At 25.7% G+C, this 27302-nt stretch overlaps 1 protein-coding gene across 3 annotated transcripts in view; it reads left to right on the forward strand.

Annotated features, from left to right (window-relative positions):
- Nucleotides 1-2623: 2623 nt before the first annotated feature.
- The window catches only part of LOC114119612 (calcitonin gene-related peptide type 1 receptor-like), a 98867-nt gene continuing 74188 nt past the window's right edge, over nt 2624-27302 (forward strand). For all 3 annotated transcript variants that reach the window (XM_050207784.1, XM_050207761.1, XM_050207769.1), the window contains exon 1: nt 2624-2718. The gene's annotated coding sequence lies outside the window, so the exon portion shown is untranslated. The remainder of the gene's footprint in view (nt 2719-27302) is intronic.

Consider the following 27302-nt stretch of genomic DNA (forward strand, 5'->3'; position numbering starts at 1 on the left):
AAGCTTATTTTCTCTTCAGAGTTTATTTTAATATAATACCTTTTGGTAGTGTCTAATAAATAACTAAGAAACTATGGGCTATAATAGATAGTGTAAGTGAAACATTTCCACATACAATTTATGATAATGGTTCGTTTTAAACATTAAGTATATTTAGAAAGTATTTTTGAACTAAAGAAAAAAAAAGGCGGACAGAATGCAAAGGTAGAAGTAGGTTTTTTGGTGGGTTGAGATAGGAGGGAAATCGTCTCAATTCGTTTACTAGTGTGCAGAAAACTGACCAGTTTTCAATTTAGGAAAATTAGTATTTTGAGCATACTTTTTATCCCGAAAATTCCCTTAGAATTTATAGAAAATATAGTTAAAATTTAAAAGAAATTCAATTTCATATTATAAAAATATTATACAATACTCGAAATATATCAAAAAACTATAAAGTATACTATACTTGAATAATGAAAAAGTTTATAAGCTACCACAGAATATCATTAAATACATTTATTGAACTCTATAATATGAAAAAAGTTAAAGACTCCCTCTATCTCATTTTCTCTCTTTCACTATATTTATATGTAATATGTATATTGTACATGTATAATATATATATATATACATAGCCATCAATAACTTCGGACTTTGCAGTTTGTACGTTATAAAGATAATAGATGAATAATGCAAAACAATAAAGTGAGTATATTTCCTTGAAGACCTTTAATAGAACATAATATTTGTTCTTACCTAACCTAACCTAACTTCAGATTATAATTTGTTTTTGGATTTGTCTTTTCAACAATATGTTGAATTTTATTTTCATCAATTAAATGAATATAATTATATACATACATGGATTGTATTTTTCTTCTATACAGAATTAAAAATATTTTGCAAATAGTTACTTAGAGCTCATTTTTTAAAAAAACGTTGTTCTTTCGAGTATATAAATAATAATGTAAGTACCAAATATAATTAAATAATATAATTTATCTTACAAGAAAACTAGTGTAAATATTATTTGAATAAATATAACTGTTAAAACAACTAAAATTAAATTAAAATAATAATACTAATTTATTAAAAAAATTACAATTGTTATAAGTAGGTATTAAAATAGGTATTATAATTTATAAATTATCATTTTAAACAAGACATTTAATTGAGTTGGTAAGTAAAGCAAAGCTTAATATTTCAAAATGTACAATAATATATATTATAAAAGTATTATTATTAATAATAATAATAATAATAATAATAATAATATAGTTAGTTTGTTTTAAAATATTGTATCACAGTGTCAATGTTTCCTTTATTTTTGTTTGCATAAATATATTGATAATTTCTTTAAAAAAAATATCATAATAATTAAAATAATTTTATGGCAATGGAACAAAGCCAAACCTTTCAGTCTATTTTGTTCCATTCTTGAACTAAACGATGTTTTAAATTTTAAAAAGGGATACAAATAATGCAACTCTTTAAATTGTGAATAGAGCTTGTAAAAAAATGAAAAAAAAAGATACTTTTTTGTCTACCGTGCACATTACTAATATATATTAAATATTACTTTTGTGTTCCTATTTTATTTAAATTCAAAATTAGGAAGAAATGGAGCACCTTAATAATACAATTAATTTTAGTAAAGAATGACCTCGACAAATTGAAAATAATTTGTAAATAATAGATAAACTAAAAAAATACCACACATTATTCTAAAAGAAATACTTAATTGATATGATTCGACACAACACTTTACTATAGAATAAATATTATATTCTTGGCATCATAAAAAATTTCAAACATTTTTTTTTTGGTATTAATCTCGTATAATACAAATTTTTCAGTCGTATCTATATATAAGCATGGGTTAAACTGACATAAAGATACAAAATGTTAATTTTTTATTAGATTTTTGTATATATTATTTGCTAAATTTATTTATAAATAACTAAAAACTAATCTCCAACAATACCTACATGTTTATTTTCTTTTAAATTAACATAATATTTGAAAATGACTACAATTATTCATGAAAATATTTTTTTTTCTATATAATTTATATAAATACCGCACATCATAGGCACCAAGTTTTGAAAATATTATGGAGGGCTAATTATTTTATAAACACTTGTACTGAAGTTTTACATAAATTATTTCGTATTAGAGCTACACTACAGCAAAGTTATGAGGGGGGCTGTAGCCCCCGAGCCCCCCTGTATTCGGCGCCCCTGCCGCACATATTAATAGGGTATCAAATAAAAAATGCTATAACTTATAATACTTTAACAATATTTTATTATGAATTGTTGCGGACTCGATACTTATATTAAGGTAATTTTAAATTTTAAATAAATAATTTGATGATAATACATTTTAACATCACATTAGAAATGCATTTCGATGTGATAAATTTGATTATGAGTTTTGTGAAAAAAATTGATATATAGGTATATTATATATATACGTATATATATAATATATATATTTATACATAGGTGTATAATATTATTTTATTCTCAACGGCGGGGCAGGCGTAGAGCGTTTCCATGGTACGAGTGGGAGTGGAACGGTTTTTTGGGGTATGCTACGGTTTGCCGGCGCCTAAGCTTTTTAAGTGCTCTTCAGTATCAGGACAGACACATGTTGACTCTAACGCGTCTACTGGACTTCAACGGGCTGTTGGAGAATTATTTCAAATAATCTGTACCGTAATATTATACTAAGGTAAGTATCATTAATTAATCGGTAGTTATTGAAAAATAGTTTAAAATTTAAAATTTATTAAATCAATATTTTATGAATATCTCGTATAAAATATGAATAGATATCGTCTATTATCCGAATATAATAAAAATAAAATTCTACGATTACCTACCTACATTAAATTTAATATTATTTTATAAAACCAAGTGATCAATCTAAAAAATATTTGTATAGCATAATATAACATTGGGTGAACGTTTTTTGTTTTATACGATTACTTCGCTATTTGCTTAAGTTTATATTTGGTTAAATAATATAGACAATTGTTAAAAAAATAACGGTTGATTAATTTTCATAAATATATGAAATCAATTAATAACTAAATTACCAATCTAGAGTAATATTTTCTATAATGTTTTATATTTGATTTAGAATGACGCCTACACGTTTTCTGTGGTTATGATGTGCTTTAAATGCAACTAATTAACTAAAAGTTGAATTATAGTAAATGTAATAAAAACTAAAACTAAAAGATAGAATTTTATCATTATATGTTATTTATAAGTAATAATAATAATCAATAAATATTCTGTTTAATTGCTTGGTTTGATAACAATTTCATGTAAATATAAAAAAAATATTGTTTTAAGAATATTAACATTGACAGTTACGTAATATTTGTAAAGTTAATTATCTTATTAGGAATATGTATTTTTCCTAATAATGCAATACAATGAAGAAACGTAAAATTAGTTTGAGATTACTATATTTGAGATTACTATTAGTTAAATTTTGGTTTAGATTTATACATAATATTAATTTATCTACATTTGATAAATATTACATTTAAAGATAAATTAAAATAGTTTTAAAATAAACTATAGCAGATATTATTGGATTTTTCAAGAATTATTTTCAAGAGTGATGTGACATTAAAATATTAAATCATAGATGTTTAATTATAGAATTATTACATACATAAAACTATTATTCTTTGTAATTATTGTAAATTTTTTAAACATACGTATGTATCAAAGAATTATTATATAATATATTTAATTTAATTAAATAAAATTAATGATTTTATTACTTAATGTGCAAATGTTAAGAATCGTAAGACGAATTTTTTTTGTACGTGTAAAAACTAAAATGATTCATAACTACTATTGTAGAAATGTTGAATTTTAGCCTCAACGAATATTACAATATCCTTATTAAATTATATTAAAACTAAATATACTATGAAAGCTCCGTAGTAAAAACATTTTATTAAAAAAATATGTTAGAGAACTTATTCTGGTACAAAGTGTTGATTACGAAAGTGAATCTTTATTTTTCATGATGCACTTTATATTGCTATAATACCAGAATTCTATTCTATTTTTGGATCTGTGTTACTATTTCGATGTTTTAGATATTATACAATATGTATTATTAAGCTTAAAATAAAAAAAATCTTTTATTTAATTAAGGAGGTCTTAGAAAGGAATTTAAATTTTTTGTAAAAGCAAACTTGAATCCTTGGACAAAATTTAAAAATGTAATTATATCTTAGCTAAAAAAATGTTTATAACATTTAACTTTAGTTAATAACCTATTAAAATATATAGGTATAAGTACCTACAGTTTTAAAACGTATATTAAGTATTATGTATCTTAACTACAATATTTTTTTAATTTTGTAAATAAAGTTCATATTATTGTTTTATAGTTTAAATTGAATTTTCGAAAACATTATCAACTTTTTTATGATAAATGGAAATTTAATTAATTAGTTATTATAGATTATAGATATTATAAGTAAGTTAATTTAAAAATATATACCAAATACAAATAAGAGATAAAAAAAAAATATTTAACATTAAATATGGTTATAATATTTCAAACAAATACAAACAAAATGTCTAAATAATTATTAATTAATGTAATATTTTGTAATAATTCTGACATAAACTTACCCAAATATCGATAATTATTTGCTAATTATTTAATGACCATTCTTTTTTTGTCATAATTTGTGAGTTTAAATGCTACTTAAACATTAAAATATATATATATATATATGTGTGTGTGTGTGTGTGTGTGTGTGTGTATAATTATACATTTTAAATTGAAAACCCATTAACATTAATAATAAAATATTATTCAAAAGGACTTGACAAAAATTGGACAACATATCAATATTTTCAATAAAATTGTTGTCAAAAACCTTTTATTAATCAATTAATCTATCTAAATCATCTCTTTTTAAGACAAGAGATTCAGTTTTATTTGAGTTTAAGACATATAATATATTTACAGGTATTATTTTATCTGCTTTGCGTCACCATTCGTTGGAAATTTGAGATTTCTCATACCTATAATTTTACAGTGTATTTTCGTTCGTATTAAATAATCGTATTATAACGTACAAGAGTCACGTTAAAACAGTACGTCACCAAAACGAATAAATTTGCTACCTACTTAATTCTAGGTATTATTTAAAATTAAATAATAAAACATTGGCTTTTTTACGAAAAATGTAACTCAGTTGTTTTGATTTTACGACGAAATTGGATTGTTTTTTCAGCACGTACATAGGTAGACAACAAACAAGACTGACATGTATTGGCGGGACCCGTCTTATTGGATGAACAAAAAAAAAAATCTAGAACTGCTCTGCTATAATCAAAAAAATATTTCACACACGTATTTAATATAACGTCCAATACGTGTAGTAGGTATACAAAATAATTTGCCGATCATACTTAACGTTTATTTTCTTCAATAATCCAGTCATTCAAAATCTGTTTTTTGGATTTAAATACCTATGTTAAAAAATCATATTTTCAAATTCTTGTGATTTTGTTTTTTATTAGCTACTTAAACAGTGGTTTGTAGAGATATAAACTTCCGTTTTTTAAACAATAACTCCCTCTTTTTATTTTAAATTATTTAGCAGATACTTTTTTTTTTAAATTTTAAAATACCAAAATCAAAATTTGAACGAGCAGTAATTGTGCACTTACTAAGAATAATAGGTTTAGATTTAGTGGAAAATAATAGAAGCTAATCAATTTAAAATTTTAGAAACATTAGTAATAAACTACCAATAAATTTATATTTGTAAAAATAGTCCAAGTATGACAAAAACCAATTTATATCGAACAATATTTTATGTTATGTCAACTATTTAAAAAATCCAAAAATCAGAATTTGAATAATAAAATCATTAATATTTTTAAAAAAGAGGGTTAGCATCCATATGGCGTAAATGGGTAACTCCCGGTAAAATAGTTGGTGATTAAAGGGATAGATCCCCTATGACCTTTCTTTCGGTATTTACAACGATTTCTATTATAGGTACCACAGCATAATATACATTTTAATTTGTTTTTCTTAAAAATATATAAATAATCAACTATAATAAATTTCCACGGAATAATAATATGTTCTCATATCTTATGATTATAATTTATAATATTCAGTTTATTATTCTTATAAACTGTGCCACTGTGTACTTATGGTATATTTTTTATATGGTATATATTTTTTTTATCTAAACACATATCTAGGAATTACGCTATTATTATTTATATTCAGTTATCTATATTATAAAATATTCGTCAATTTCCTGGATCGACATCTTCCTCAGTCTTCACACAGACACACACCAATCACCATTCAACAGTCAATAGTCAATACGTATACGACATAGACGTAGTATCGTAGTCCTGTCGTAAGTCGGTCGATTCGTCGATTCACGAGTGTCGTTTATCATAATATTTTCTATTGCCGTCTTTCGTACTCGTAAGATGCCATCCATTATACTGTCTGTGTATACTAGTGTCTAATTGATTGTAGTATTGTCTATTTTAATGTTATATTATGTCTAATAAAAAAAAAATAACTAACTGTTGTCAAAAAAAAAAAATTGTGATGAAAATTGGGACATTATTTACAATTATTGTATTAGGCTGTTGGTTTAAATATGCATACATTCATAGTAGGTACCTTGACCGATGCTGATGGATATGTAGTAAAAATTTCAATAATTTTTACCATTCCTTAATTAATGTTAAATAACTACCCAGTTGTAGTTTATTATTACAATTAACTAAAATTATACTAACATTTTCAAAAGTTGAAAATGTTCAAGCTTACATCTCTAGGTATGGGTATATATTGGAATATATTAAATAATATATTATGATGCCACATTATAATGATGGCTTATAAAAAATAATTAATGTTGCTTTTTCATGTATGTATTTAACAACCAGTGGTTATTATGAAAAAAAATCTATTTACTTACAATATACATTATATATTATAGATAAACGGTGAAATACAGAAATAATAATAATTTACAATTTTCAGCAATACAATAATATTTTCATTATGCTATAGTATGAACGTTTCGTATTGTGTTCCATTGTTGTGTACTACACGAGCCAACAAAATTAACTCATGACAAGGAAACACTAATAAATAATAATATTATAATGCTAATGGAGGTGAGTGCATCACAGAAAATTCCAGACGGCCGTTTGCGTGCACTATACGGTCGACTACGACGATTAACAACACGAATCGCTGTTTGTGCAGTGTAATGACTTATAACTGTGGTTAATATTTTAACTGATTTAAACGTAGCGTTAGAATTTTATCAGAAAATATTATAAAATGTCTGGCTACTCTACCTTGAAAAATAAGTTGACACGTATTGTCTCGTGATATTTTTAACTACGATGTTTTGCTTTGTTTTATTCATTTTCATGGACGAGTTAGACGGTGGTAGGTATTATAGGTAGCGTTATCGTTGTATTTATTTTATTTATTTTTGAAATGTTTACTGTTTTTTCATTTATTTAAACAATTTGTTTCGATTTTTGAAATAAGTTAAACCACGTGAAAATCAGTCAATTATAAAATGAATACTTATATATAAAGCACTAATAATGCAACACTCCGAGACAGAGAATAAAAAGAATTTAATATGTTATTTCGTAGAAAATAATAATATTATATAGTTAAAAATGTTATTCCACTTTTGTTACTTTTAAACTATCGTTAAAAGTAAGTAGAATAGTAACTGCGGAACTATATATTGAGATTAATTTTATAAAAGTTTTTTTTATTCATAACTTCAAATGATTTTTACGAACTTTTTTTTCTGATTTTTTTCTCCGTCAACTTTCCTTTATTTTCTAATTACTCGTAAAATACAATTTAATATGCCATTCTTCTACTAATAAAATTAATAAAATATAATACACTGCGAAAAATTACACAGTGAAAAATTGATAATTTATTTTTGAATAATACTTTTAAGTTAAACATTATAATATAAAATAATACAATACATTTATCTAGATGAATATGTAATTTATATTTTATAAAAACAGATCTTAAAATAACGAAGTATTTACTTTTTTTATCTTGCCGATAAAAATAATGGAGCGTCAATGAGAATTGTCGTTATGTACTTAATATAATAGCAACTATATATATATTATTTATTTTTGACATACCTGCAGGCATCAGACAATAGTCATAATATCTTATCACTACAGGTTCAAAACATGAATAATATTTCATCCCTTGTATTGAGTAACGACAATATTTCGGTAATAAATGATTACTATATGAAATATTATGGTTTATCGTCTTTACCTAAGTACTTATTATGTGTTCTTTTTAGTTATCATATTTTATTTTGAACCATCTGAATGCAATATAACGTGTTGTAGAATATAGTCTGAAATAAAACAAATGTAAGCCATCAAATATTTAGCAAACATGAACACATGATAAATAAAACATGATTGAAGCGAAGTGAATATGGTTTTAATTCAATGATAATATTGTTATAACTATATTTTTATAATAATTCTAAAAAGTATACATTTTTTTTTTTATACACTGTCACAAATATCGATTTAACATTTATTTAAAATAATATTTTACTGTAATACGTACTAATTTATATTTTATTCAATTTAAAAAATAAGTAATGTGATTTTAATGTCAATATTGCATTAAATTACCTAACTAACCATACTATTATCAAATTTACAACATACTAAGTATAAATCTATTACAAAATCAGAATTAAAACCTAATTCATGCTGTATTGCTTTATCACATTATTTTATTTTAGATATAATAATTACCTATTTATCATTGATTTAACCATTCAACCACTTTCACTGAAGTTAACCTACATGCGTTTAGTATTGAATCTGTACTTCCATTTGGTTAAATTGTGAACTTAACTGTAAGTTTTCAGTTAACATTTTATTGACCAATAAAGTACCTTTAAAAGTTGTTCGTAGCATTTCTATTGATTGAAAATCCAACGTAGACAAAAGTGGTTAAGAATAGTTTTCACTAATATTGTGATGCTTAAGATAAAAATAACAAAACTAAAAATGTCAAAGAAATGTATAAAAGCCCTACGTAGTTTTAAATTCTGAGTGAAGTGACATATTGATTGTTTAAACAATCAATGTGTGTGTTTCGATTTGTATGTCAGATACATAAAAAGTAGAAAATATTTGAATTTCAATTTAGGTAGTGAATTATTTTAGAAAATTGGATCTAATTGGTATTTTTAAAAGGTAAAAATATTCAATATTTTTCATAATTATCGGGGAAAAAAACAAAAATAAAGGACACTTTTTTTTTGTTTTTGTTTAACATTAAATATAAAACATTGATTACCATTTATTATTGAAATTTTTTTTTTATTTATTTATAGATATATGAAAAAAAAATTTTAACAAATTTTTAAAAAAATTTACAGTTTTTATTTGGTTAATGTTGAGAATTTAATACTTTTTTTTTCTTAAGTTTTTATAATATACTAATTGAAAAAAACTCGAAAATATAATATAATAATATGGTATTGATATTCTTTTATGTGCATTTTACATTTTAGTTTGAATTTTAAATGCATTTTTCATTATGATTAAATACTGAACCAATAAAATTTAAAAATATATGAACACAATTTTTTTATTACATAAGTAAGCTCAAATTTAGATTTAATTCGATATTGAAACGATAGATAACGATTTAAGTTGTTTTGTTGTCATTGAAAAATATTTTTAATTTTTATTTGAAACTTGTATGTATAGTGTACCTATACTTATATTATTATATTATACGGTTACCTACTTTTTCACTTTTAATACTATACCTTATCCAGACCATTTTATTATTGTTAACTGAGTTTTAAAAATGTAATAATATTGTCATGTAATTTAAAACTATAAAAGAACATTTTATGAATTACAGACCAAATAGTTTATTTTATTTTTTTATTATTTAATTTATTTTGATAATAAATTGTGTACATTCAGTCTATTCAATAAATTAATGATCATTTTTTTTTTTTTTTGTCAATTTATAACAATTTATTTAGGTATATATATATTTGTATAAACAAGACGATATAATTGATACTTAGAAATGTCCAACTATGATATTAATTTGAAGCTTTTTAACATTAGTCGAATTCAGAGGCGTACTTACAATTCGCTTATTGAGGAGTTGGATTATTATATATATATGTTGTTTATTTTCATCTTTTGTTGTTGCAAAAAAGAAGTTGAAACCCACCTGCAGAATATTGGTTTTATTTATATACAAATTACACTACACAAAGTAATATATTATTTATCAGAAATAAATCAATTTTCTATTCACAAGTTTCTCTTTGGTATCGAGAAAAATATTGCACACCAACAGTAGGTAATGTATTTTAATAATTGTTAAAAAATTAGAATCTATTTTTTTCTTTATTATTACTAAATAAATACCTATCAACTTAGCAGCTATAGACATTAGTTTAACATTTGACTTGTACTATAAATGTATAACAGATAATACATTAAGATATATATACAAATTAATAGAGTTCATATTTTGTTAAGCAAATTTGATTTTTTTTTTTTTTAAGAATTGTATTTAATCCCGAACTTACGAGTTTTGTATAGATGTGTTGGACAGAGAATTTCACTCACTCTATCTGGAGATTGTGGCATTAATTTAAGTTGCACTTGACAGTCAGTTGAATACTACAGTTAAGAAATTTGAGTAGCTTGTCTTTTTTTATTAGAAAATTGTCGATGGGTGACTGAAGCTATGTATTGAATGTTTGTTGTCAATCAAAAAACTTAAGAAACAATAACGATTAAAAACAATGAAAAATGTTTGTTTTTTCATTGATGATATTTTGTAATGAGATCAAATTAATATGTAAAAATGATATTTTCAAAAGGGCTAGATTTTCGAATTGTAGATACCGGATAGGATCGAATTGTATAATGTAAAATGCAATATTACTCGGGATGAGAAAGTATGGACGATTGTGTTATGATTCTTCATTGCCATTATACCTATAGCATAATACGTCATATTATGACGGTCATAATATTATTATTATGTTTTGACGGTCCTAATACATTTTACAAGATCGATCTGAAATGTGTTTTTCGTTGTTTAATCGCAAAAAAATCTTACAACCTGTACGAGTACATTGTGAGGCGTCTGTATCGTTAAATAATGACGCCGTGTAAGCGAACCACTGTGTATATTATAATATACTGTTCTGCACTAACTATATTCAAAGTGCTGCGTTATATTATTATACCACGATACGCCACACACATATTTTCTGTACAATTTTATAATATATTGTTATACATTATATCATGTAAACTTGTCAAAGTGTATGTTACAAATGAGACGTTACGACGTGATTTTAATGTAAAATATAACGTTTTCGATATTTTTATCGTGTTATTATAACACATAATGATGTAATGGAATATTTTTCAACGAGTTTATCAAGTGAAAATTGTAATTTAAAGTGTCTGAAAAGTTTTTCTATGTTTTATTTTTGGTAATAACTTGTATTTCGTAAAACACGTACCTAATAATGAAAATAAAATACAAGACGCGCGGTAGAAAAACCAAGTGTTTTACTTACTGATTGGCAATATATACCGGACGACGTAAAATACGTTATAATTCCTTTTTTTATAAGAAAATATACTTAATATTTATACGAAAAATTAATAATATAAAATAAATAATTTACAGTATTAAAGGAGCATTGTTATTTGAAAAACAGAAGTTTATGTGTACACACTACACTCCTTAATATTATAAAACAATTTCAAAAGTATTAAAATAAAATGTTTAAAAAGTATATTTAAACATTTTAAGTATGCAGAGATTATTAATAACTAAATGATTGAACAAGAAAAAAGGGGTGAGCGTGCTATTGGTGAATAATTCTGTACAGAGGAACTTAGATTTGTCTACGTTACGATTGGAAAATGAATGAATGGATTTATTAATTGGTTGTGCTGATCTTGTTGGTTTTTTAATTTTCTGTGTATGTACAATATTTTGATTCAAATATTACAGCTTATAATATGATATATTTACCTATATTATAACACTATTCATAATATTGAAATGTGTAAAAATTGTACGGTTTTTTGAATATCCATATTATTATCGAGATTTAAAATGTTTACTTTCATAGGATACATCCACACTTTAATAATTGGAGGATATTATATGTATATATTAAATTTTAATAACCATTCAAAGTACAATTTTTTAAATATAAATCAAAATACATCTATAAGATTTTTAGTTAAAAATTATTTTAATTATATTCAATTTAAGGTACACTTGGTGAAACATAAATAATTAAATATTAAATAATTATTAGGGTCAACATTTGCTACAAGCTAAAGAACAAATAATTTTGTAAAATATTAATAAAAAAGTGTTTTGGAAAAAAGAAACTCTGTAATGGTAATTTCGGTATGTTTTAAATTTTATTAGTATTCATTAATTTTTTTCTTATTACTCATATATTTATTTACATATAAAATCTAATTATGTTTTTAAATATTATAAACGACAAATATAATTAGTAATATTTTAATAAAATAACAATTAATATACTATATACTATATACTCGTAAGTATCTACCAATTACACTATTGCATACAAGTCCAGTACCAATAACTATAAAAACCATTGATGCAATTATCAAAATGTAATTACCAGTATCTACCTATTAGTGGTTTTCTTTTTGTTAATTTAATAATGCTTTTATATTTTAGCTCCACCTAATTATATTATTGTGTCAACAATAATGATTTTCTAAGATTTGCTTTTTACTTCAAACTGCAGACTTCCATGAACTAATCTAAACATCCATTAGGTATATATAAATTTTAGACTTAAATTTATTAATTGATTTTTTTTTATTTAATTGTATTTATTTCAATTGTCTTAAATACATTAGACTTCTAAAGTTTTATTAGGTACTTATTTAAATCTAACTTTGCGTGTAACATGATACAAAATTGTTTTATTTTTAAAAATTAAATAATAAGTTTTATAATGTATCAAAAAAATTATGATCTAGTTTATTTTATTAAATATTCAGGGGGTAAATTTGCCTTTTAATCATAAGTATAGTATATCTTTTACTTAAATCAAAAAAGACGATCACGTAATAAATATGTTTTCAAGTAAATATTATTTTAAAAAGAAGTTTTTATGTACTTGGTTGATGCTTTTGATTTACAATTTATTTTTGGCTAAGAATGTATTTTATATTTAGCTTAATGTTTTGTTAAAATTTTTATTGATCGTATTCTTTCGCCTTTTTTATATGTATAATTATATTAATTAGCCCATTTAGGAATTATTTACTCAGACATTGACATATTGCGCGTTTCTTCTAAATTTAATATTGTAATATTTGACACAAAATACTTAAACAAATTAAATTGTTTTTTAATTATTTAGATCTAAATAAAGAGATGGAATTATATTGCTTAAATTTAAGGTATTATTGTTATTGGTCCTCGTCAACTGAAAATATTAAATTATTTTCAGTAATCAAATGTGAATGATAAGTATTATAAAGTACATACAAGTATTAATAATCATAATAGTAATTATATGTTACAATTAAATTACCTAATAAACATAATATTAAGGACTTTTTTAGTTTAATGTAATAATATATTATAGTTTTTAAATTTATTTATTTCTTAACAGTTCGTAACTTAAACAAATCAATTAAAAAAAGTCAGCAGATTTTTCGTAATTATACTATGTAAGTACATAATTTACATATCACACAATACTTATTATGTACCTACTAATAGTCTATTAGTGTACATAGTGCGTTTCCGATTTATATTGCACAGGAACAGAATACATTATTGTTATTTATTTATACTATACATAGTGGATGTGAATCGTAACACACTGCCGTATATAATTGTCTCTAATGGACACATTAAACAATTTTCATATTTAAAAAAAAAATTCAGTATAATATGACCCACAATAATGTGTTTTAAATTTTAATATGATTAAATAATTTACGGGGTATGTTGAAACTTGCTCACTATATGGTTAAAGCATTTGAACAAGGGAAATAAAGGTAGTATCATAAAACAAATATCGTAAAAATAAAATGCGTTAAGTTTTAGGTCAAGTACATATCATACATAAGAGTAAAGTTCTGTGGTGGACACGAGTGCATAGTGGCTAAAAAATTGACCTTATCGGTGATATATTATAATATGATTTTATCTATACTTTATATATTATTATTATACGTTACTCTCGAATGTAAGGGTTTAAACCTCAATGTTACAAGATACAATAAATATAACACTATATTTGCGTTATGTTTAATTTTACTAGTGCTAAAAAAAAATCAAATTTCAAATGAGATGTGATTCTAAAACAATTTTTGCAGTTGATATTGGAGACCAAATTGTTTTGATTCATAATTAATAATTATGTTTCACTGTGGATTAAAGGTACCTTAACAACATACATTACATAAAGTAACAATTGTGTTGCTATATTACTATATAACTATATTGTGTTGTATAATGTGATTTTAGGTATTATATTATAATGTGGTGCATTGCTAAAAATATTACATCCATCTATGTGCATAGAAATATGTAAGCGAAGGAATAAGCAAAATATTTGCTTTTAGATTACATATTGACGGTTGATATTTAACAATTAATATATGTCTTTTGTCATAAAATATACCCATTTTTAAATTTGAATTAAACGTTACATTCAATTAATTACGTACAATATTTATTTAGTAAAGTGTATTATATTTTAATCGTATTATACTTTTTTCTACTAGTCTAGTTATAATAATATGTCAGACTTGTAAAAAATAAATTTACCATGTGTTTTTTTATATTTTTCAAGTTAACAAAATTGAAAAAAAAAATCAAACACACAATAAAAATATGTCATAACTCGGATGTATTGAACAGTCATATTATATTATACGCGTACATCATACACGATGCACCACTGATTAGGGTGGGCCACATGTCGACATTTTACTGCTAAAAGTTTGACTATAGTTGTGGTATTATAAATTAGTTTACAAAACCAATTCTCAGTAGAGATTTTTCCATTGTGTTCCTGAAACAATTATTATAATTCGTCAAACCAAATATGTTAATGCTTTTGTTTCAACACAATAACATAAATGGTAAACCCATCACGTCTGACGAATTATTTTAAGGATTGCAAGTTCTATAACAATTGTAAATTTGTTTTTAGTGTAAAATAATATAGTGTTTAAGTAAAACGATGAGATGAAAAACAATAGAAATAAATCTTTTGATCGTCATATTACATCGAAATTATATGATATTTATTTATTTCTCGATTTAATATAAAATGAAGGAATAGTTAAGCAAAAAAACTATTAGCCGTGTGTAGGTATATGTTTCTATTTAGAGAATTTACCATAAATAAACACGACACTGAAAATTCAATTTTACAGCAAACCTATATTTTATGATTCATTTATATATTTAATATATTTTAAAGAGGTGCCTTGTGGTCGATTTGGTTTGGCACATTGATTACAAGGTACAAATGACAATATTGGAGAGATCTTTAAATTCACTTAATAAAATTAAAACTAAGCCATGTGAATCGGCGCGTTCTCAAAGACCTGAGCAGCCTCTAATACAAGTTTTCAGAGTTCTGGTGGACATATCCATCATTATTGTTTCTTAGTCTGACGCTGGAAGATTCGTTTGATGACCTGGGTGGTCTCTCGCATACCTCATACGTGTGTTGGCGAACAAATACGGTCACTATTTCCAGAAAACATAAAGTGGTGAAAATGACCCACTCAATAATATAATAAATCTCATAAAAAAGAGTGTAACTGTGATAATATTTTATTAACAATCATACCAAATAATAATAATAAACAATAAGTATATACGTGACAGTACTAACGCACTAAACACTGAATTATTTGTATGGCTGCAGTAGCACACATCAAGTATATAAGAGCATAATTGGTTTGTGCCGCAATGGCAAAGCTAGAAAAACTTCACAATTAATATATATATATTATATAAAATAGCTGTGAGTATACGAAAATGACGAAAAGTGTATAACAAATAATAACAATAAAGGCGTTGGCTGCTAACAGATAATACAACAGATACAACAAGAGCGTAATAAAATATATGATAACACCTAATTACAAATGACCAAAAACAATGGAATACGTTATGCAACATGCATAATAATAATAATAATAATAATAATAATAAATATGATAATAATTTATAAGGATACTAAAAACTAGGAGATCGAGGAGAACGGATAAAGGAAGATAAGAAACACAAGATACGTCGGTGTTATTAGCATATAGCAATCGCAATGCTAGTGTTGATAATTTTCAAATGTTGGCCGCGAAACATTTTCGGCTCGAACAATGGCAACAAACTCTTTTCACTCCAAAAATGAAACTATTGAATAAAATCAGAGACTATAGCTAAATGACATTCGTGTGATTATTATACACTGTAGGTGTACCATTCGTTGTGTTTTCCCCCCTTTAATCACGTTATAGGTACACGTGGGGTGACCGAGACCAGTTTTATTATAATTATTTGGCAAACGCGAAAAGTGACTGTAAAAAGAGTAAATTTATTTTTATTTTTGGCTGATTTTCTACAAACAAGGTAGAGAGTACTTGAAGGTGTGCACGGCTCTTAAAAATGTGCTCAACGTCTCTAACAGATAAATTAAAATTAAACAAAAAAAGTGTGCGCTTCTATAGTACCAATATACAGCACTATACATCGTGTTCCAGTCGTAAACAAACACTCATAACGTTAGGCTACGACCACAATATTGCGCTTTTCTGCGACATGAAATTAATAAAAGTTATTGTAAATTTTAATGCGTAAGCACTGAGTCTTACTAATTTAATTGCACCGTGCGAATATTTTTATTTGTCTTGGCCGTCACGCGATTGCTTTTGGTCCCACTGAACGAGCTGGTTTTTTTCTACTCGCCTCATCGTCGTCTGCGCGCCTTTCCGTATTCTGGTGAAGACACTCGATTGCGGTGTTTCGTGACGAAATCACACCCACATACGGACGTAGGTATAATATGAAAGATGTATGTGCAGCAGTTCCGATTTAACGTATGATGAAATCTAATAGATAGGATTGATGTACATATTATTATCAAATTTAAAAGTAAGAATGTTATTTGTGAATTTTTTATGGGTTTTTCACAATATTTTTTTGAAGCGAGTTGTGAGACATTTTCAAATTGTTTAAAAATTAATCCACGAGATATGGATGAGTAATGTATATACTTACATTAAACTTCGATGATAAGTTAATATTTATTCTCTCGAGCCTCTATGCCGTTAAACATTATTACACGAAATTAGAATTGTTGAACAAAAATTGTACATTATTTCTTTGTAAAACGGTGATAATACATGCGAGCGTAGCATCGTTATTTTACCGTAATATTCAGTCTGATTGCATTATTCACGTTGGATACGTCCATAGCTGCTACTGGAAACTTACGACGTGGTGTGACTATATTTGAGAATAATTATTCACACTTATCTATAATACCAGTGAATAGAGATAACGTTGTTGTTTGTGGAATTGATTATTAATATTTGTTTACGATAGATTAAAAATTAAAAGGTAAAATGTGTAGGAAATTCGATTTAACATTTTAGATCTCACAGCTTTAAACACGATCGACGCATGTGACGGTCATAAAGAGCGTCAAAATTAAAAGGTCGCACTAGAGGCGGTAAAATTAAAATTTTATAAAACGGTGGTGAGGCTAATTACTAGGTAGAAGAAAATAAATACATTTTATAGTGCGGTTTTAATACTGTTGTTAATAATATGTTTAAAAAGGAGGAATGCTAAAGTAATTCTTACACTTGTCGCTAAATAAGCTAAATTCGGCCCAGCATTTATTAGCGTTTTGACATTTTCGTTTTTATATTTTAACATACACAGTAATTATTATTGAATTTATCAGAATGGTCCAATCAGTTTAATCATTAATTACACGCAAACAGCAGTGGTCGTATTAAAACGAGCTTAAATCCTGTAAAACCTGGTTTACACTAAAACAAAGAGCATATCAGTCGATGCCGATGAACATGACCGGTTTGTATAATACTTTAATCACGCTGAACGAAAATATTTATCGATTTCGATCAGTTGGCCCGAGTTATGTTATTATTAAATCAGCTTAAGCTTTAGCGATCATGTATATTTTGGATCATATACTTGATTATTTTAAAAAAAAAAACTACGGTATTACAATTTTTAAGAAACTGATAATGATTTTAACGAAATAATTAACGATTAAATTAAATGTAGCATTATAATTGATTTTAAATTAAACACAAACTACATATTTTTTTTTAGTCCAAAAATGACTACGCATGGAAACACCAGGTAAAAAAAAAAAAAAAAAACTGCAAATTAAAAAATTAAAATACCGCATCCACACTAGTAAAGTTTACTGTTATTACCTAGTATATATACAATTATATTTTTATGTTAAACAATAGCTAAACATTTTCTTCAAATGTAAAACATAATAATAAATTGTTGATAATAACGCCAATAACTAATTAACAGATGGTAATTATTAACTAAAATTAATAGTTATAAATGTTATCATAGTTTTTTGTGTAATACAAGTAAAAAAAATTCATACAAATACTATTAAATAATATATTTGTATGCGTGACGATGGCTCTTGACGACACGGACAAACGTGGGATGAATGATGTCGACTGCTGTGGATATATTGAACATAGATCAGCGATGAATGCGAGACGAGAAAGGATATCTCGTTTAACTTAGTAATTAATAACTACGCGGTACCAGACAGCTTTTTCATCCCCAAACCTGAATAATAATAAGAGACACAATCGTTATTCATATTTATTTCAAAACTATTTTTGAACAATTGGGAACTATTCATTTAATTATTAGCAATCATCTATTAAATCACTTAAATAATAAAACCATAATGACATATTAATGCAGTGTACAAAAATACGCCTTGATGAAATTAAATTTTAATTTTGCTAGACACAGTATAGTTATTATATAAGCAGATAGTATATTTTAATATTTTCTGTAGGAAACTGTGAAAATAAATTTTAACAATTAAGTATTTTGATTTTTATTAAATTTCCTTTTTTTTATGTATAGAAAAACAGATAAAATATTTTATCTCAAATTGTTAGTTGTTACAGTAATTGTTTGATAACTTAATTAGTTAATACAATCATGAAATTACAATCCATCTATCTTCCATCGATAACATAAATGATTTACAAACTCTTGATGAAATTGTAAATCCTCAACGGGCTGAGAAATGAATTGTTTTATTAATATTATATTTATTTTTTATGTATATGCTCGCTTCCAGTAAGAATGAGTTGGTACTCTAAAACTTTAATGTCGCAACTTTTAAGATAAAAAATTCATTATGTGAGTACTTTAAAAAGGTCACTTTTTGGTTTTCACTACCGTTTTTCTGCGCGTAAGAAAACTACTGACAAATCTGAAAACTATAGGGAATATTACTCTGAATCTGGATCAAAGAAAACGTATTTTGGTTTTTCTTTTGTAATTCAAATACCATTGGTTACAGGTTACAATTTGAAATCGTCTTTGAACAATGGATTACATTTATAAAAATAACAATTATATTATGGTTTGGAAACTTACTATAATTTACATATATATTCGATAAGATATAACTAAATGCACTTTAATACTCTAGTTATTAAAGTCAGTTTTTAATTTATCATCTGAAAAAAATGTTTTATTTCCAAATTATAAATTACAAATACATACAAACATTTTTAAATTAATAATAGATACCTTGTTTTTTTTTTTTTTTTATCAAACCCCTTATCCGACAACTCTTAAGTTAACCATATAAGTTGAAGTAGCAAGGTCTTACATAATAATTTTCGTATACTTCATTTATAGCACGGCGCATTGTATAGGCAATATAGCTACGTTGTAGTGTATTTTTAACTGTTTAACAATACGTCTCGACGTATAATAATGTATAATGTATAATGTATAATAATTATGGTAATTTTTGTAATTTTTATATTTTGTTTTAAATGTTTACATGAATCATGGCTTAGAACTGCTATATATCCTCTTGGCGTAATATATTTTTATTTATTTATTTGTTTGAATCGTTTACTGTGCGTTTTCATTAATCAAAATATCAATGGCTGAATAGTATAATTTGTTAGTTGGTTATTATATAACAAAAATATCAATTGATGATTTGACAAATACCAATTGTAAAATGCCCATAGTTTTTGAAGTGACATAGATAACTCTGTATGAAAACGCATTCCTAAAAAATCTAAATTTGAACATTTTATCAATGAAAAAGTAGAGACAATACTGAGAAAACAATAACGGCTTATCAATAATATAATATTATCATATTTGAAAACAATGATTGATCTACATTCAATGGAATCAAAAATCAATTTTAAATAGAACTTTTATAAAACACTTGTTGGGATTTAAGAGCTGAGTATTATTCACTGAACTATCGATAGCGTTTCTTTCAGCTCTGAGAAATTTCTGAAAAAGTTGAAAAAAGCAATAAACTAGGTTAATATTATCCTGCTATCTAGACAATGACTATATAGAATTATTGGAGCGTGGTTTCTACTTAAAAACGTATGATTAAATACATAATTATTTTTAAAATAAATACCACACTGCACAATCTATGATATGAATGAGGTCGTTGTTCATTTTTTAAATGTGTTAAAAACACAGATAGTTGCAGCTTTCAATTATCCTTCGAGTTGACGATTATTTTCAGTGGAGTTAATCAATTTCTTCCAATTTGTACATTCTACGAACAATCATCTTTTAACAGCTGGATATCGTCTGATCCAAATCGTTTCATTTCTGAGAAGTTAATACAACATAAATAATATTAATCGAATTGTTTCAGGAATAGACGATAACATTTTTTCACAAATTATGCTTTGGAACGAAAAAGAAAACAACAAATACAGTCACAAACAACTATTGAAAGTAATAATAGATACTACTATTATTATTATAAATGGGCATATATTTTTTTTTTGTTTTTATTCCGATCAACCACTAATCCAATACAAAAATTTTTTCAAATTTTAACCGTCTATGGAGAATACACCATCAATATTATACGTATGCTCCTAATATTTTAATATATTACGACATAACTCGCGCATTCTATCTTATTCGGTACGTTTGCATTATAATAATACTTCTTTAGAAGTGGCTGAACCATTTCACGTTAATATATTATTTATTGATTTTTTTTTTCAAAGCTATTAATTGTTGTTTACTTTTTCAAGCACATATTGTTGTTCAGCGAATCGCTGCTATCTTGGTTTCATTAATATCAGACGAACTATAAATGATACTCACTTACAGTCTTCGGAAAATCATCAACTACGCATGATCTGATGTTTGTTCAGTAACGCGCGTTTGTTTACACACTTGCTGTTATGTAGATCAAATTCGATGCCGACGAGGCTAGAGATAAAATTATATTTATATTTTTCCAATCGGATGTATATTACAATTTTATTATATAGTACAATGATTTTCTATCATTAACAAAATCATATTTTATATCACGGTGTACAATAAATATATTAGTATGGAGATAATAAGTATATTATCGACCGTATTCCGCCAAAAACTTCGAGCAATGTAGAACTAACGTGACCGCATTTTTTTTTATTAGATTTTTAGAGATCTCGAGTCGTAACATCGCATTTGTTACAGCTGTAGACGTGAAAACAATTGCGAGTGTTAAACGAAAATACGTTCAGACAGTTGAGCAGTCCATCTTCATAAAATTAACATCAAAGAGTTGCAAGTGGGTATTAAAATACAAAATAAAATTTAAACTAAAAAGGCTGATTACGAAACACTACGTAGAATCTGTGCGATTAATATAAAATAATTTAAATAGTTATTCGGTTTGTTAGTTTTATTTATTATTATTTTTTTTTTTTTTACTCAAGAAAATACATAAAATTATATCATAATGATGATTGCGCGACGCGGAAAAATGTTTTATTGTACGGCACTAAAAAATGCCAGTTATTTATCATCGGACCGAAATGCATTTTCAGTAATAATAGTATTTTTTCACACCGCATTATGTATAGTTCGAATGGCTGATGGGTTTCAACATAAATATAGATAAACTGGATTGTTAAAGATAAGTATTTTTCTACAGTAGGATCGGTTTTCTTTACGACCACATCACACGCGGGAGAATAAACGTTTTTCTAGTTTCATTTTTGTTTTTTTTTTTTTACAATCCGTTAAAATACTTATACAAACATAAAAGACGTGCATAACAACGAGACACGGTGACAACAGTACTACATTTGCAAAGGTACATATATATCTAATGCGCATAATACGGTCGTCAATAAAACCACACGAGTCGCATAATCGCATGAGACTATATGTTTATCGAATGTATCCAATGTCACAAGCGCATGGTGCAATAATAATAATAATAATAACACTGCCAAAATTTATATTGTTCAAATGTATGAAATAATGAGCGCACCGAACAGGATTGTACTACATAATGCTATGTGAGAGTGTCGTGGTTGTTTAGGCGGTCTCCGCTTTTTCGCGTCATAAACCCTGAACAAACCTACCGCGGTATACCTTCTACATAATAATATTATATTGCATAACGTAGTACGGTACAGCAGGTGAGACACCGTACACCGCTAAAAACGAATTATGATTCTATTTTACGATATAGTTGTCAAAAAAAAAAAAAAAAACGTTCTTAAGATAACATTTTTTTTTTGCTATTTTCAACAATTTTCAACATCATATATTATTTTCAAAAATATTGTTTTTATTGAATTACAATTAAGCAAGAAATATTCCTAAAAAAATAGTAAGCTAATTTGTGTTTACTGTCAAAATGAATCACTATGTACCTATTGTATTTACTATATTATATTAATATATCATATTACATTACGCATGTACTAGGTACAATAATAAAGTAATTTTTTTTTTTGTCGTTTTCGTACTGTTAAAATATAATTTATTTATTTTACTGCCGCCGAGTCGTGAAACTAAAAAGCAATACGCATTGAACGCTTTATTTACGTTTAATTGTCGTTGGAAGTTGTATTTTCTTATAACACAGTTTTTCGTAGTATACTGGAGGTTTTTTGTTCAAGACGACTAGACATAATAATAATTGTGATGAGTGGTTAATGAATATTGAAAACAAAACGTATAGAAATCGACAAACTAAATAGAAAATATAGTAATCGATGGCAATGCTGTTGACGACTAAGAATAATTAAACAAAATTAAACAACAACCTGTACAAAAATGAATTGTATATTTTATTTGTCTTAAGACATATTTTTAAAGAACGCATTAGTTGGTATGTACCTAGTACCTATTTACCTTTGTATATATATTATACAGTCAACTCGGCATTACAAATTTCAGACGATTCCCGTGGCATTCGACCATTTTTCATTATTTACGTCTATATATACGTTGTTAAAATGTAGTTTGAACGAATTAAAAAACAAAACCTTTAGATAAATTTCGAAGAAATAATAAATGTTTAATTGTTCGCACCGGAACGTTAATTGCTTTCGAATCGAATGATATACTATATAATTAATGGGTTTTATTTGAACTGGAAAGTGTATATATTTATATAGCATCGTAGTAGTATAACGCATGCACAACGTTCCTGAGTAGCCGCTCTGAAAGTTTGAAAGATGAAAAATCGTAACACACATACGATCGTACAGCACATACACACGTCTGAAAAGTTTTGTCGAACTATTCCAAACAATTTCGATGACGGTGCAAGTGGTAATAACAAAAATATATAACTAGTCTATGGTAAGTATTAAGATGACGTGCTGAGATATTTATGTATCGAACACTGTGAAACACGTTTTGAAATCTTCACGATTATTATAATATGTATTGTGTGTTATTTATTCTACATGAAGTGAATAATTTGTGACCATTAAGCTGGCAAGATAAAAAATATTTTACAAAAATTATTAAATTAGATTTTCCAGGTTGAAAAAATGTTTACGTTTACAATATGTTTTAATTTATGGGATTTTTTTAAAACTGTATGTATACATTCGATAAAGCGTTTGCCAAATTTCCGAATGAATATTTATGTAATACCTACACTGCAGAAATGGATATTATTTTAAATGAGCCCAAAACGATTAAATATTAACTCATCGATATAATAAACAAGGATCCGAGGGTATTTTGGCGATTTATTCGTGTTTGAAAAAATGAATTGGCATCCTATTTATATACGTCTGAAGATATCTGGCACACTGACAAAACGTAAATAATATTCACCTAAGAAGCATAATCGACGTTAATATTATAGTATTAATCTAATAAGTATATATCTGATAAGTTTTATAAGCAGCATAAGGTTTGTGTTTTATATTTATAGAATGAAACATAAAATTTTAATATTTTGTAAAAAGTGACAGTTTCGTAACGATAAAATACGAGAACCGCGAGCATCAAATATTTCGAATTACAGGGGCATTCTTATATAGCATACTTGCGTATAATATTACATTGAAATAGTGTAAATCGAGTTTGGTAAAAACGAAATCATAAAAATTTAAAACGACACAGAGATATCGTGATGGTGTAATATATCTAGTATCTACCATGCATGTAATATAATAACGCTTTTGTCGACGGATAACTTTACCGCTTGGAAGAATCTGTACACTCGTCGTTGGAATATAATCGTAGACCCGACTCGCGACCGAATGTCAATGCAAAAACAGTCGAGAATCTGTTTTAGTCCGTCAGAAACAAACTATAGTGCCGAAAGAAAAAAAAATCAAGAATCATCTGCGTTATGACTCGCGCGCTCCCGTAAATTCTGGACCATACGTATGCCATCTGCAGCAGTGGAACCGCCGGGAAAGATTCATTAAATAATTAATATCCGGTCGGAAATTGTAAGAACTGTTTCGTTGTGGAGGCGAGCAAAAAAAAAAAAAAAATTTCATAATTATTTACGACAATATAAAATTATTCTCTGAACGCTGCGAGACAGTTCACTTTGAGAAGATAATTTTGTCAGAACAGTAACCCTAACCAGCAGGACAAAACACAAAATGATAATACAAAGTTTATCAAAACGTCAAAAACATCTACGATATTATTGTTTTTGAATGACAAAAAAAAAAAATGTAACGATATTGTGCTTCAAACAGTGATCACTAGAAACTGTGTATTAATTATAGGATAGTATCCAATTGTACGCATAACTATTAATACTAAAATTGTTAAATAGGACTTAACTTCTTATCAATTAACTTGTTAGAACATAATATTAAATTATTTTTGGCGGAGACATCTTGCAATTTCTGATGCGATTATAAGTCAAAAACTATAGTGACTTTTCAAAGTTTATTTTTTAATTTTTTGTCTGACTACTTAATTGAAATAAATCTCACTTAAGTATCTTTTAGTATATTTCGTAGGAAACAATTTTTTAATGATTTTTTTGGTATATTTTATGCGCTTTTATGAGAAGATGTAATTTTGTAAACTGATAGCATGCTATTTCTCGTCTTCGTTTAGCTATTAATTAGCATAGGTAGGAACCTACTTGTTTGGAGACAAAGGAAGGTTTATGAAGTGAGTTCTTGGTGTTACATTTAGTGTTCGAAATAGAATCTGCAGTTTATATGAACATAGTTAGATTATTGTCTGCTAATTCAATACTATAAATAGATTTTAAACTAGGTATTTTTTAAATTAAATTGTTGGTATTCTATAAATTAGAATATGTTTAATAAGCTTATAATGGAATTGATGGTGAAAAAAAAGTGAGAAATACTGTACTTGGTTGTGGAGTTATAGTCATATTTTATAGTATACCAATACTAAGATGAATGGCCAAAGTTTAAATCGAAAAACTTATACATTGCTTAAGATTTTCAGGTCATTTTTCCTGGAAAAATAATTATGAATTTAATAAGATTATAAATTATTCTCAGTCAACTCATTATCTAATAAAACGTTTGATGTTTTTTGGTTTGCACTACTTCATCAACATCAGAATATTAAATGAAAAAAAGTATTGGTATCTGATAAATTAAAAATCGTCGTCAACCAAGTATTGTGTAAGCTTTTATTATTATTATTACTATTATTTTTTTTTTTATAATGAAAAATTAAAAAATTAAATTTTATTATTGAAAAAAAGATTTGATTTTATCTAGAGAGATTTATGTTAAAATATTTTCTTTGATTCCTCTACTTCATATTTTTCCAAAAAAACGAACAAGCAATAATGAAAAAATCATTACTATGTAATTTGAAATATAAAACAAGTTTACCTGACTAGTGCTTGGGACAGGTTTCAAAAATATTTACTCATGGTAAAGAATAATATTTTAATATTAGTCCAATACAAATGCATCATGTATAATCAATATCATGTATTTAATAAATTAAAGAATTAGGTATTATGACATCAACACAGCGCATAGCATCGATTGTACGTTTGCTAAAATGTCAACAATTTTTAATTGTCTTTTATGGCATCGTCAATTTAGAATATTATGTACTTTTAAATAATATACCATTCATACAATACACATATAATACAATTAAAAATAACTATCGCAATATTTATTATAATTTCCGACTGTAAATCCTCATCTAATAACATATAATTATAAATGTTATTGAAGTGTGAAACTTTAAATAACATAATAGCATGTGCTTCTAATGCAGATTTTAACGATTGTTTTCTTAAAAATAATTAAACGCATATAATAATAATAATAATAATTATTATTATTATTATATGTTGAAGTATGTGCTTTAGGCTTTTGATGTGGTTTAAAACTAGAATATTTTAGTTAAACGCATGGATTACAATATTATATTCTACGTTATACATCATATACATACCATGCATAACCCTAACCATAATATCATAATACAAGGAGTTTCGTTTTATCCTGTGTAATTACCAGTTTATAAAGTCTTACTTATATATAGTCCGTTTATAAGAATCAAAATATAAAAACTTTAACCAAATCATATATTTGTGATTGTGTACTAGTTAAAAGTATAACTTTTATAAACTG

The sequence above is a fragment of the Aphis gossypii genome, chromosome 1 (genome assembly GCF_020184175.1).
Source record: "Aphis gossypii isolate Hap1 chromosome 1, ASM2018417v2, whole genome shotgun sequence".
Lineage (NCBI taxonomy): Eukaryota > Metazoa > Arthropoda > Insecta > Hemiptera > Aphididae > Aphis > Aphis gossypii.